The 11172-nt window shown below is 42.7% G+C and overlaps 1 long non-coding RNA gene across 6 annotated transcripts; it reads right to left on the bottom strand.

The window, feature by feature from the left end:
* Positions 1 to 4270: 4270 nt before the first annotated feature.
* Positions 4271 to 9665, bottom strand: LOC124708775. 6 transcript variants are annotated; one of them, XR_007005320.1, is made up of 10 exons: positions 9273 to 9664; positions 9109 to 9201; positions 8967 to 9012; positions 8754 to 8851; positions 8367 to 8633; positions 7583 to 7688; positions 6736 to 6830; positions 5659 to 6637; positions 5088 to 5199; positions 4271 to 4707 (listed from the first exon to the last, which is right to left on the bottom strand). It is a non-coding gene; the product is annotated as an uncharacterized LOC124708775 (long non-coding RNA). The 6 variants fall into 6 exon arrangements; XR_007005317.1 differs by having other exon boundaries at positions 5659 to 5793; positions 6288 to 6830; positions 9273 to 9660; XR_007005318.1 differs by having other exon boundaries at positions 5659 to 5793; positions 6453 to 6830; positions 9273 to 9658.
* Between the last annotated feature and the right edge of the window lie 1507 nt (positions 9666 to 11172).

The raw sequence follows: 11172 nt of genomic DNA, 5'->3' as shown, positions 1-11172 counted from the left end.
CTAAGCTTGGGGATGCTTGATACGTCTCAAACGTATCTATAATTTCTTATGTTCCATGCTACTTTTATGATGATACTCACATGTTTTATACACACTTCATGTCATTATTATGCATTTTCCGGCACTAACCTATTGACGAGATGCCGAAGAGCCAGTTGATGTTTTCTGCTGTTTTTGGTTTCAGAAATCCTACAAGGGAAATATTCTCGGAATTGGACGAAATCAACGCCCAGGGTCTTATTTTTCCACGAAGCTTCCAGAAGACCGAAAGGGATACGAAGTGGGGCGACGAGGCGCCGCCACCATAGGGCCGCGCGGCCAGAGGGGGGCCCGCGCCGCCCTATGGTGTGGGCCCCTCGTCAGCCCTCCAACGCTGCTCTTCCGCCTACTTATAGCCTTCGTCGCGAAAACCCCAGTACCGAGAGCCACGATACGGAAAACCTTCCAGAGACGCCGTCGCCGCCAATCCCATCTCGGGGGATTCAGGAGATCGCCTCCGGCACCCTGCCGGAGAGGGGAATCATCTCCCGGAGGACTCTTCATCACCATGATCGCCTCCGGATTGATGAGTGAGTAGTTCACCCCTGGACTGTGGGTCCATAGCAGTAGCTAGATGGTTATCTTCTCCTCATTGTGCTATCATGTTAGATCTTGTGAGCTGCCTATCATGATCAAGATCATCTATTTGTAATGCTACATGTTGTGTTTGTTGGGATCCGATGAATATGGAATACTATGTCAAGTTGATTATCAATCTATCATATATGTTGTTTATGTTCTTGCATGCTCTCCGTTGCTAGTAGAGGCTCTGACCAAGTTGATACTTGTAACTCCAAGAGGGAGTATATGCTCGATAGTGGGTTCATGCCTCCATTGAATGCGGGACGGTGACGAGAAAGTTCTAAGGTTGTGGATGTGCTTGTTGCCACTAGGGATAAAACATCAATGCTTTGTCTAAGGATATTTGTGTTGATTACATTACGCACCATACTTAATGCAATTGTCTGTTGTTTGCAACTTAATACTCGGAAGGGGTTCGGATGATAACCTCGAAGGTGGACTTTTTAGGCATAGATGCATGCTTGGATAGCGGTCTATGTACTTTGTCGTAATGCCCCGATTAAATCTCATAGTAGTCATCGTGATATGTATGTGCATTGTTATGCCCTCTCTATTTGTCAATTGCCCAACTGTAATTTGTTCACCCAACATGCCATTTATCTTATGGGAGAGACACCACTAGTGAACTGTGGACCCCGGTCCATTCTTTACATCTGAAATACAATCTACTGCAAACTCTGTTCTTTACTGTTCTTCGCAAACAAACATCATCTTCCACACTATACATTTTCCTTTGTTTAAAGCAAGCCGGTGAGATTGACAACCTCACTGTTACGTTGGGGCAAATTACTTTGATTGTGTTGTGCAGGTTCCACGTTGGCGCCGGAATCCCTGGCGTTGCGCCGCACTACACTCCGCCACCAACAACCTTCACGTGTTCCTTGACTCCTACTGGTTCGATAACCTTGGTTTCTTACTGAGGAAAAACTTGCTGCTGTACGCATCACACCTTCCTCTTGGGGTTCTCAACGGACGTGTGTCTTGCACGTCATCAAGCAGCGACGTGGTGATGCTTGTGGCTGTTGTGGCCGGTGGTGTCATGGTGGTGTTTGACGACGTCGTCCAAGACATGGTGATGCATGTGATCAGCGTGACCGGCGGTGTCACGGTGGTATTCGGTGCCGTCGTCGGCGACATGGTGATGCTTGTGACCGGCAGTCACAGTGGTGTTCGTTGACGTCTACGGCATCATGGTGATGCTTGTGACCGGTGGTGTCACGGTGGTGTTCGTTGATATCGACAACGTGATGGTGATGCTTGTGACCAGCGTGACCAGCTGTGTCATGGTGTTGTACGGCTATGTCGTGATGCTTGTGACCGGCATGAACAACGGTGCCATGGTGGTGTACGGCGATGTCACGATGCTTTTGACCGGCGTGAACGACGATGCCATGGTGGTGTCTGGTTTCGTGATCGCCAGCATCGCGATGCTTGTGATGGGTGAGGTAAGGTCACCATGTTGCCATACAGGTGAGGCTAAGAATAGCTTGCGACCAACGAAATAACGGGGCATGCCTTCTCTCCGGTGCAGAAAATAACTTCGCGGGGTAGCAAACAAGAGGGCTTTCCATCTCGCTGGCTCTACAAAAGTATTTGATTTTCAGCATATATTATTATAGTCGTTAATTAATGTGTCAATTTTCTTTCAACTTAACTAAGCGTAGTTCTTTTTAAAATAAATAAAATGCAGGGGCTGCTCTATTCTGTGCTTTGGGGTGTTTTAAGCCGTTGGATTGGACTGAAGGAACGGCCGAGCAAAACCCCCAGCAACACGAACCCCCTTTCGCTCAAGGGAGGGAAGGCAGCAGCACCACCACGCGACGAGCAGAACTCCACTCCTCCCTCCGCTACGCCCGTACGGCCGCCGAGCCGGCGCCTCCGCCTCCACCTCCGGTCGCCGATGCGAGTCCAGCGTGAGCAGCCCGTCGCCGATCTCCCCCCGCCCCCTCCCCCTCCCCCTCGGCCCGTTCAAACTTTTCCCGTCGTTTTTCAACTTTTTGTGGTGCTGCGGGGCGGGGTTTGTTCGTGGCGTGGCGTGGCGTCGTTCCGGAGATCGGCATTTGGGCTAATTAATCGCGTTTACCCTGTGATTTTGTATCTCCTTGGGCCATCTATTGAGTTGTTCTTAGCCCTCGATCAATTTACTCCAACTCCAATTCCTAATCGCTTTGGGCCTGCTAGCCCATGGTGCGCCATGTTTTGTTTTGCATCTAATCACGGCATGACCTCAGGTGCGGGTGCGGGTGCGCGCGTTTAACTGAAGCGTGGTGGCCACGGAATCACATGGAAGAGGCCGAGGAGATGAACCCCCTTTTTGCGGTATGCATAACGAATGTTTACCTGCCTAGAACTCCTGTTCTTAACAATGGTACTGTTATGGGGATTGTGTGATGTGGAAATCACTCTTGACGAAACTATATGGACATGTGTAGATGAGGGTGAACATATCATTCTGGATCCACGGTTGCACAAGTTGCAACTAGTTAGTTGGCCCCGTTCAAAATGCAGATTCATTTGAACACACGTTAAATACGTCCAGGTGCACCCATGGTAATAGCACACAGCGTGCTTTATATTCCAGTTCATCTTTGGGACCTCAAACTATTTTACAATGCTTCTTCTTCTGGCTATTAATAATCAATTAACAACAGATTGCTTGCTGTTGGCATAATGCTGTTGGGGTTATCAGTGTTGCAATGTCTGAGCTTAATTTACATCTGTTATGAGCATTAGCTTTCAGGAACTGACGTTACTGAAATGTATGCACACGTGTTCGACTGGCTGCATGTGAGATGTTTTTTAGTCGATTAAAGGACTTCTAATGGAGTGTTTGGGTGACAAGTCAGTGATTTTGCCAGTGCTTGCTCAACTCAAGTATCATTTTCTGTTTCATTTTGGCAGCAATATTCAGTTATGTTTAGTATATATACTAGATTTAGATGTGCGCCTTGGCGCACGATCCCCTGAAAGTTATGTCGATGTTTATTTTATGTAAGAACGATTATAAATTAATAGTTAATATGATAATATATTTTGTTTGATCTTAGGAAGTCAATGAATAAGATTCAGATGAAAACCAAACTGTGACACCAATATGAATATCTCATCAGCATTTGAGGCCATGGCGTATAACCTCACAATGACAAATCATATCGACAATAGGGAAACATATTACACTTAGAAGCAAAAAAAAAAAAAAAAACTTGGTTCAAAATAGCATAGACTCACTTGTCTGGGTGATTGTTTTACAATTCGTTGCTAAAAATTTATTTGATTGTAGTCTCACCGGCAGGAGGCAAGTTCTTTTATTAGAACAAAGGATTAACACAATCATCACACCATTGGAATTTCCATGTGATGGTCGTAACAGGCGAATCATTTTGTAGATAATTCTTCTTGATCTTGCACTTATTTTACGGAGCTATGCTTATTTAGGATACTGTTGAACAAAAGCATTATCTTAGGAATCTATGCATTTTAGGATATCATTAATCTACCAGATTTAACATTGTTGAAGAAAAACACAAGCTATGTCGTATTTATTAGAGGGGCAATATCCGAAGAAAAACAAATTATGGCCAAAGATAAAGCAGACACAAGTACCGCCTACTTAAGATACATGGAAATGCAAATTCTGTGCAACAGAACCAAACAGGAAATCATGCGCTGAGACACATTTTTTAAAAAGGAACACTTGTCCATTCCATTACTACATCACGCAGTGTCTGGTACAAATTCAAAGAATTGGCCGAGCCAAGTCTCTATACGGCCACTCCTCATAAAGCTTCCATGCGCAATTAAATTCTGCCAAACATTTAGACCAACTCTCATTTTGAAATTTATCTTCCTAAATGGAGTACCTAATTTAGAGAGATCATACTTCTCGCTTGAAATGTCTTGCTTCAGAATCATGGAGTCTGTCTCAAACAGTACAGTTTGACCGCCCATTTGAGTGACGATAGGCGCCTGCCGTAAAGCTAGAGCAATGTTCCAGATTGCCTACACCTGCCGTCTGTAACGCACTCTGGTCATTCTGGATGGCGAAGCCCCAACCTCCAGATTTTGTTGACTACCTTGGCGCACGATCTGGTGAAATTCGCACATATTCATAACTTGTATAGCAACAATAAAAATCAGGTGGGCAATGATAAATTGATAATACATTTTTTGGGTTATACAGAACAAACTCAATAAGATGAAATTAGGATAAAACTCATTGTGACCAGAATATGTAGATATCAGAGCACAATTTCATAGAAAATATCATCCACATTATATCCGAACTGATGAGGGAATGTATACTAATGACTAAACTGCAGAAATTGCAAAGTGATTTTTGCAGAAACCTCTATTTAGCTAAATCTCCATGTATATCTCATATGTTAGCATATTCGTAAGCAAAGCAAAACTAAAATAATGCTTGACGCCACCCATATGAATTTAGGAAGAATACAGAAAATAGTTACCATTGCTCAAGTGTTGCAGCGCATACGCCTGTCAATGCCACACCAGCACTGTGCAATATGGCATGCACATGCGCACGCACCACAGCTGGAGTAAGTGGCCGTTGTGTATAATCTGGAAAAATTCCGCACTTCGTGTATTTAGTGATGGAGAGTACAAAGTGGTACTATGTGTATAGATATAACCCAATCAGTTTGAACTCAGTTTCTCACGTTTCTTTACAAAATATGATTAGGTGAGAAGTTACGGGTAAATATGAAATTTCTACATACTGAAATAACATTTGCAAAGGGGTTGTTGTTTGAGCTATTTTGTTTCATCACGTATATCCCTTTTGTACAATGACTACAAAAAAGTGCAGAGAACCAGGAGTTTCACACATTGTGACAGTAGCTTATAACATAGCCCAGGCCTAGACATGTTAAAGGATCTTCCTGTTGTGTCACAGCTACACCCATTTTGTAACAAAGCTTTCTCTTTTCTCTTTCAGGAGGACTGGAGACCTAGCTGTACCTAAGGACAGTATCAACGATCACCGGGAAGCAGAAAGTATGAATATAAGGAGAGACACACCTGGTATAGAGCGTACACGTTTCCCCGTTGATGTAGAGGAAGATGAATCGCAGTCACAGCACCTGTTTGAGAATGACAATGCTCCAGAACAGATCTCACTTGGCTTGTGCTCCAGCACCTGTTGCAGAAGATAGCCTGAAACAAAGCAGCACGAAGCTTACTCTATATCCCAGATACATGTAGAGCTACTATTTCCAGAAAAGAATCCCTGGACAGAACAAAATAAATCATACCAGAAAAGAACAATGCCTAACATTAGAGTAACAACGAGGCATGCATGAGAAATAAGACAGAGCAAACATTGTACATAGTGAATAGAATTAAAAGCCTAAAGCAAGACCCTAGAAACATAATCCGGTCTATCAAGGCGATTGCGCCGGTATAAGATCAGCCATCTAGAATACGAACAGCACAACAGCTAGTTGAAAGCACATAATAAACATGCTTATTAGCCGATAAGCTTCTAACTTAGACAACACAATAGAAGCAAAATTAGCAGAACAAAATAAGATGGTTACAGAGTATTTGTCACTGGGCTGGATTATGGCCAAGACCTAGACATTAGTCAGCCGAAAACACCGAAAATAAAAGTGGTAGTACAGGAGGCATACATAAGTAAAGAGACGAACCAAAACAGCCACACATTAGTTAGCTGGAAACACCAAAAACTCAAGCACATAATAAGCTTGTATTAGGTAATTATCCTTTAAGTCGAGAGAAGCCAGCGGAAAGGATTCATTGGCCTCTTCTGGAGGTACAAACGATCCAGCGGAAAGAGCCGAGAGAAGCCTCACTTTGGCATCATCTACATTATTCACGCTTCCTTCACTTGGCGCCCACATCTCGCTAAGTAGCGCATATGGTCGCCCCATCTCCTGAGCCAGAAAACAACAATCCACCCTGCTCCCTCCAGGTTCCACCTCCCCGTGTAAGAAAAGAGCTCTTCCTTAATTTTGATTACCAATATTGAGCTTAGATGCTATGCAAGCCCATACAAGGAATTAAAAGAAACTGTGTGAAGTCATGCACCGGTGAAAATATCAAGAAACAGAACATGTTTAGGCATAGTGTACAAACTCAGATCTGAAATGCAGACGTTTTGACCTGAACAGATGAACAAATGTTGTGTACATGTGCACTATGGGGGGCAATCAAACAATCCAATTCAAGGCCTATAGGAAAAAATCACAACAAGATATCAGAAGATGCATATCCATTAAATAAGATCAAAATCCATGCACTGCACATACACCACACTACAAAATAAAAGTATACATTTCCTTGATTTCATCTCTAATCTTATGTAGTACAAACTGTCCAATAGCATTTAGCCATTGAGTATGGATTCTAGAAGTGGAAAACGGATGCGAATTTTAAAATTTATAAGCAAAGTACAGAAATATATTAATTACCAATGCTAATTACCAAATAGAGAACAACTTTATGGAAGTAAAGGACACACAACTGTCCTAGAAGAGGCAACCGGTTTCAGTCACGCACAAATAACTTAAAGCTAAATAAATTATGTAGCAAGTGAAGACATGTCCGGTTTCAACCTATGGTAAAGCTAAGTAAATTATGGAAATAGCAACATAATGGGTCACTCAGAGACAATTTTTCCGCAGACGTTCTAGGTGTACAGAAAAACACCAACACATATAGGAACCCAGGCATAGCTAGTGAAACCAATACATTATATAGATATGGCAATTAGTTTTCAATGAACTTCACTGTGAACCACTCACTAATTTGTACTAATCGTCTTTCTTGGATGGACAACTAAGCCTCTTCAACAGTTGTAGTAGCATCAAATAAAAAAAACAAGTTTTATATGGTGCTTTCTACTGCAGGCTAAAATGACATCTAATGAGGCAGCGAAAGATAAGGCTAAAATAGAAAGCTTCATCACCCAGTAAGAAGTCACCTTTAATTCTTTTAGCACACATTGTAGAACACATCAATGGGATTCTTTGAACATGAAAAATACATCGCTAGGCTGGCACAAACCATTATACTTTGTTTAAATCAACCTGCATATATAAGAAACGACACAAACATTCTTTTTAGTGAGATAAAGATTGCAAGCCAATGCAAATTAATAATAGCAACATCTTGTTTCAGCCACAAAAAATAGTTGCCTTGAGGTAATTGCACCAACAAGTCAACGTGAAACTAAATATTTTATGACCTGGAGACTACTAAATCAACTGCCAAAGATTGTCAGCTGGGATTAGGAATTTCTGTACATTTCAACCAACTGTGGCCTCAATGCATCCTTTGCACTATATTAACATATGTGTGAATCCACAAGTGCATATTTTGAAGTAAAAATATATATTACGTACTACTTTTCTCCATCATATTTGTTATTTACCTTGTAAAATGTCACATTCAGTAAGCCCAACCAGATAACAATGGTTGTATGCAACAAATAGACCCAAAACATTTCACGTATCAGGCTCTAATTTTGCCTCATCGGTCTCCTCCTAAATGCATAGCAAAGACGCAACCAATAATTAAAGTTTCGTTAACAGTCTATAAATGAAGCATTTTATCTCTCAAAGAATGGAGCAGAACTGAAGACCTTAATTTAGCACCGTTCCAGAATGAGCACCATTCCAACATGAATGAAACAAAAATAGTTGATGAAAATGGCAGCAAGCATTTGATTTATCATCCGGATATTAATAGGTAAGCATGAGAGGTACCTGAAATTTTTACCAACAACCACGTATACTTGAGGCAGATCCCAGTACTTCGGCTGGCTGCAGATCCCAGTACTTCGGAAGGCTGCAGATCCCAGTGAGAGATAGCAGCAAAAAAAAAATGATGCAGATGGCTGCAATGCTTCCAACTTCGGAATTGGGGACTGAGACCCTGGTAGATTACCACCTTAAAGGGATCAGCTTGCTGTGTGACCCATGCTTGATTTATCCCATTTACTTGCATATGGAAAAATGGACATTAACGCGAACCTGAAATCATAATGATTCATGCAAACATTAGGTAATAGATGAACCAGAGTTAAGTTGGCCTACATAAACCAAGAAAATGGTACAAAGTTTGGTAGGGACGAATTTCTCTTCTAACCAGACCTCTATTAAAGGGAGTCACAAATTATCTCAGCAAATACAAATACATAAACTGTTTTAAGAAGATAGCGACCATGATGCCAACAATTTGTGTGTCCCATCTGCACATAAAATACTTGTTATATATAAATTGTGAAAAGAATAAATCTGAATCTTTACTGCATCCAAGAACCTTTTCATCTTTGCCCAATCAAGATATACAAAAGAGTGAATAACCTGCTAGGACTTTCGTCAAACATCTTGTTGGCATAGGTAAGAAGATCTGCACAAACAAACACACCTTCTAGGGATTAAATCGAGAGAGAGAGGGAGAGAGAGAGAGAGAGAGAGAGAGAGAGAGAGAGAGAGAATTTGGTACTCAAGGTGCCTGTATTCCATGTCAAGTCAGATGTGAAGGCGACCCCTCTGTTCTAGTGGAGATCTCGTTCTGGTGCCTATTCCCGTTGAGCATCTGGGAGGAGAGAGATATAGGTGACGAGGAGAGCAACGGGGTAGAGAAGGGATGGGTTGGCGGCTGATTACCTTCCCTCGGGTAGAAGGAAGACGCGGTGCGGAGCGGCACGAACTGGTGGCCTCCTTTGCCGAGGACATCGGAGACGGCGTGCACAACCAGAAGTGGAGGAAGATGGCTGGGGACGGCGGGAACGGTAGGCACATCATCGTGCTCTTCTTCCTGGCCAGAGGTGGAGGAAGAGGAAGGAGGAAGCGCCCGTGGCGGTATCTCGTGCTCCTCCTGCTCCTCCTCCTCTCTTGGGCGGCGCGCTGCTCCTGCAAACGCACGCCCCCATCTGCTTCTCTGCCTAGCGAGCGGCGGAGGGGATCCTCGCCGGCCGCCCCAGGCACAACGGAGTTGAGGAGGACGGGCGAGGCAGAGGCGCAGGGTATGGCGCGAGGTGAGAGAGGAGGGCGGGCGAGGATGGGAGAGAGGAGGACGGGCGAGGCGATGGCGGCGATGGGAGAGGAGGACGGGCGAGATGGGGGAGGGGCGCGGCGTTTGGGGGAGCGTGGGGATAGGGTTGAGGATTTTGTCTCACGTTGGGCTCAGCCCAGCCAATCAAATGGCGACACGTGGCCCACTCGGTGGAGTAAGAAAAGAGGAAAACTGCCCAGCCGGGGCGCGCGACGTGACTTACGTGGATGCGCTGTGAGAGCTCCATGGGAGTGCAGCAATCATACCTTTAGATGCATTCAAAACTTGAACATTTAGTATGCAATCGATGTTGCTTCTCAATAATATATCTAGGGTGGTGTAACCTAGTGGAGATTTCAATGTATTTATGCAATGAATATGAATTAAATATGGATTTGCTATGGAGTTATCTACTACATGCGATGGTGTCAAAACCTATGTGCTTATCTTTTTTTGTTCTTTATCGTACATTCATAGGACTGCAGTTAAATGCATGTTCTGATATTTGCAACTTGCTAGTTACTACTGCCGCATGGGTGCTAACTTCCACAGTAGTGATCTAGAGAAGTACCATCAACTTTTAAGGCCAAGAAATATGTACGTTAAGCCTATAAAATTTTACTGCCATTTAGATCGTTACACTGGTAATGCATGAAAATTTTCTTCAACACTTCAAAAGACATCTTAAAGGAAAAGATAAATGACACCGACATGTAGAATACCATTCAGTTACATAGTATCCTTGATCAAATCCTAATTTGCAGCTTATGTGTCAAATCTGCTGCTACTACTGAGTAAGCAGTAACATGTTCCCACATAGCAAAAGAGTGCATTATATTGTTTGCCATTCCAAGCCCCTCTAGGTAGGGAAATAAACTCATTTTCATGAAGTTTGTATTATATAGCAGTCTACTGTTTGGTATGGAAGTTACTCCAATCAGTAGCAAGTATTTGCTCAAATGAGAAACTGTAAGATGAAATGACAGGTACCCATAACCACTAGTCAGATCAACCATTTTAAAACTGATCTCATTGTCTCTAGCCTCAGGGCACTACAAACTAAGTCTAAAAGTACTCTAGTTTGTACAATGTGCTTGATTTTTCTGTTGACGCAGCAGATGTTCTGACTTGTATTAAGCAGAAGTATATTTGTATTAGCCACCTTAGATACTCATCTGCAAACAATTAATGCTATGGTTTGACAGATAAATATTTGATTATCCTATAATTCTTATCTGATTTTTTATTGGTCTTATTATTGCTTAACATCCGAGTCCTACGCCACAGCTTCACATTTACTGTCTCTCACTTCACTATGATTTGCCAATCTAAAATTATAAAAACTGAATTGATATTTTACACTCATTTGGTATTGTTTGCTGCAGAATGCGCCCCACATCGACTTCAGAGTGAGCAGAAATCCAAAGATGATGGTGCGACATTTCCAGTCAACAATAAGCAATATCAAACAACTTATCATCTTTGAGTCTTCTAGACAAAATGACGGCATCC

Source organism: Lolium rigidum, chromosome 4 (genome assembly GCF_022539505.1).
Source record: "Lolium rigidum isolate FL_2022 chromosome 4, APGP_CSIRO_Lrig_0.1, whole genome shotgun sequence".
NCBI classification, from domain to species: Eukaryota; Viridiplantae; Streptophyta; class Magnoliopsida; order Poales; family Poaceae; genus Lolium; species Lolium rigidum.
This window is presented reverse-complemented; position numbering and strand designations above follow the sequence as displayed.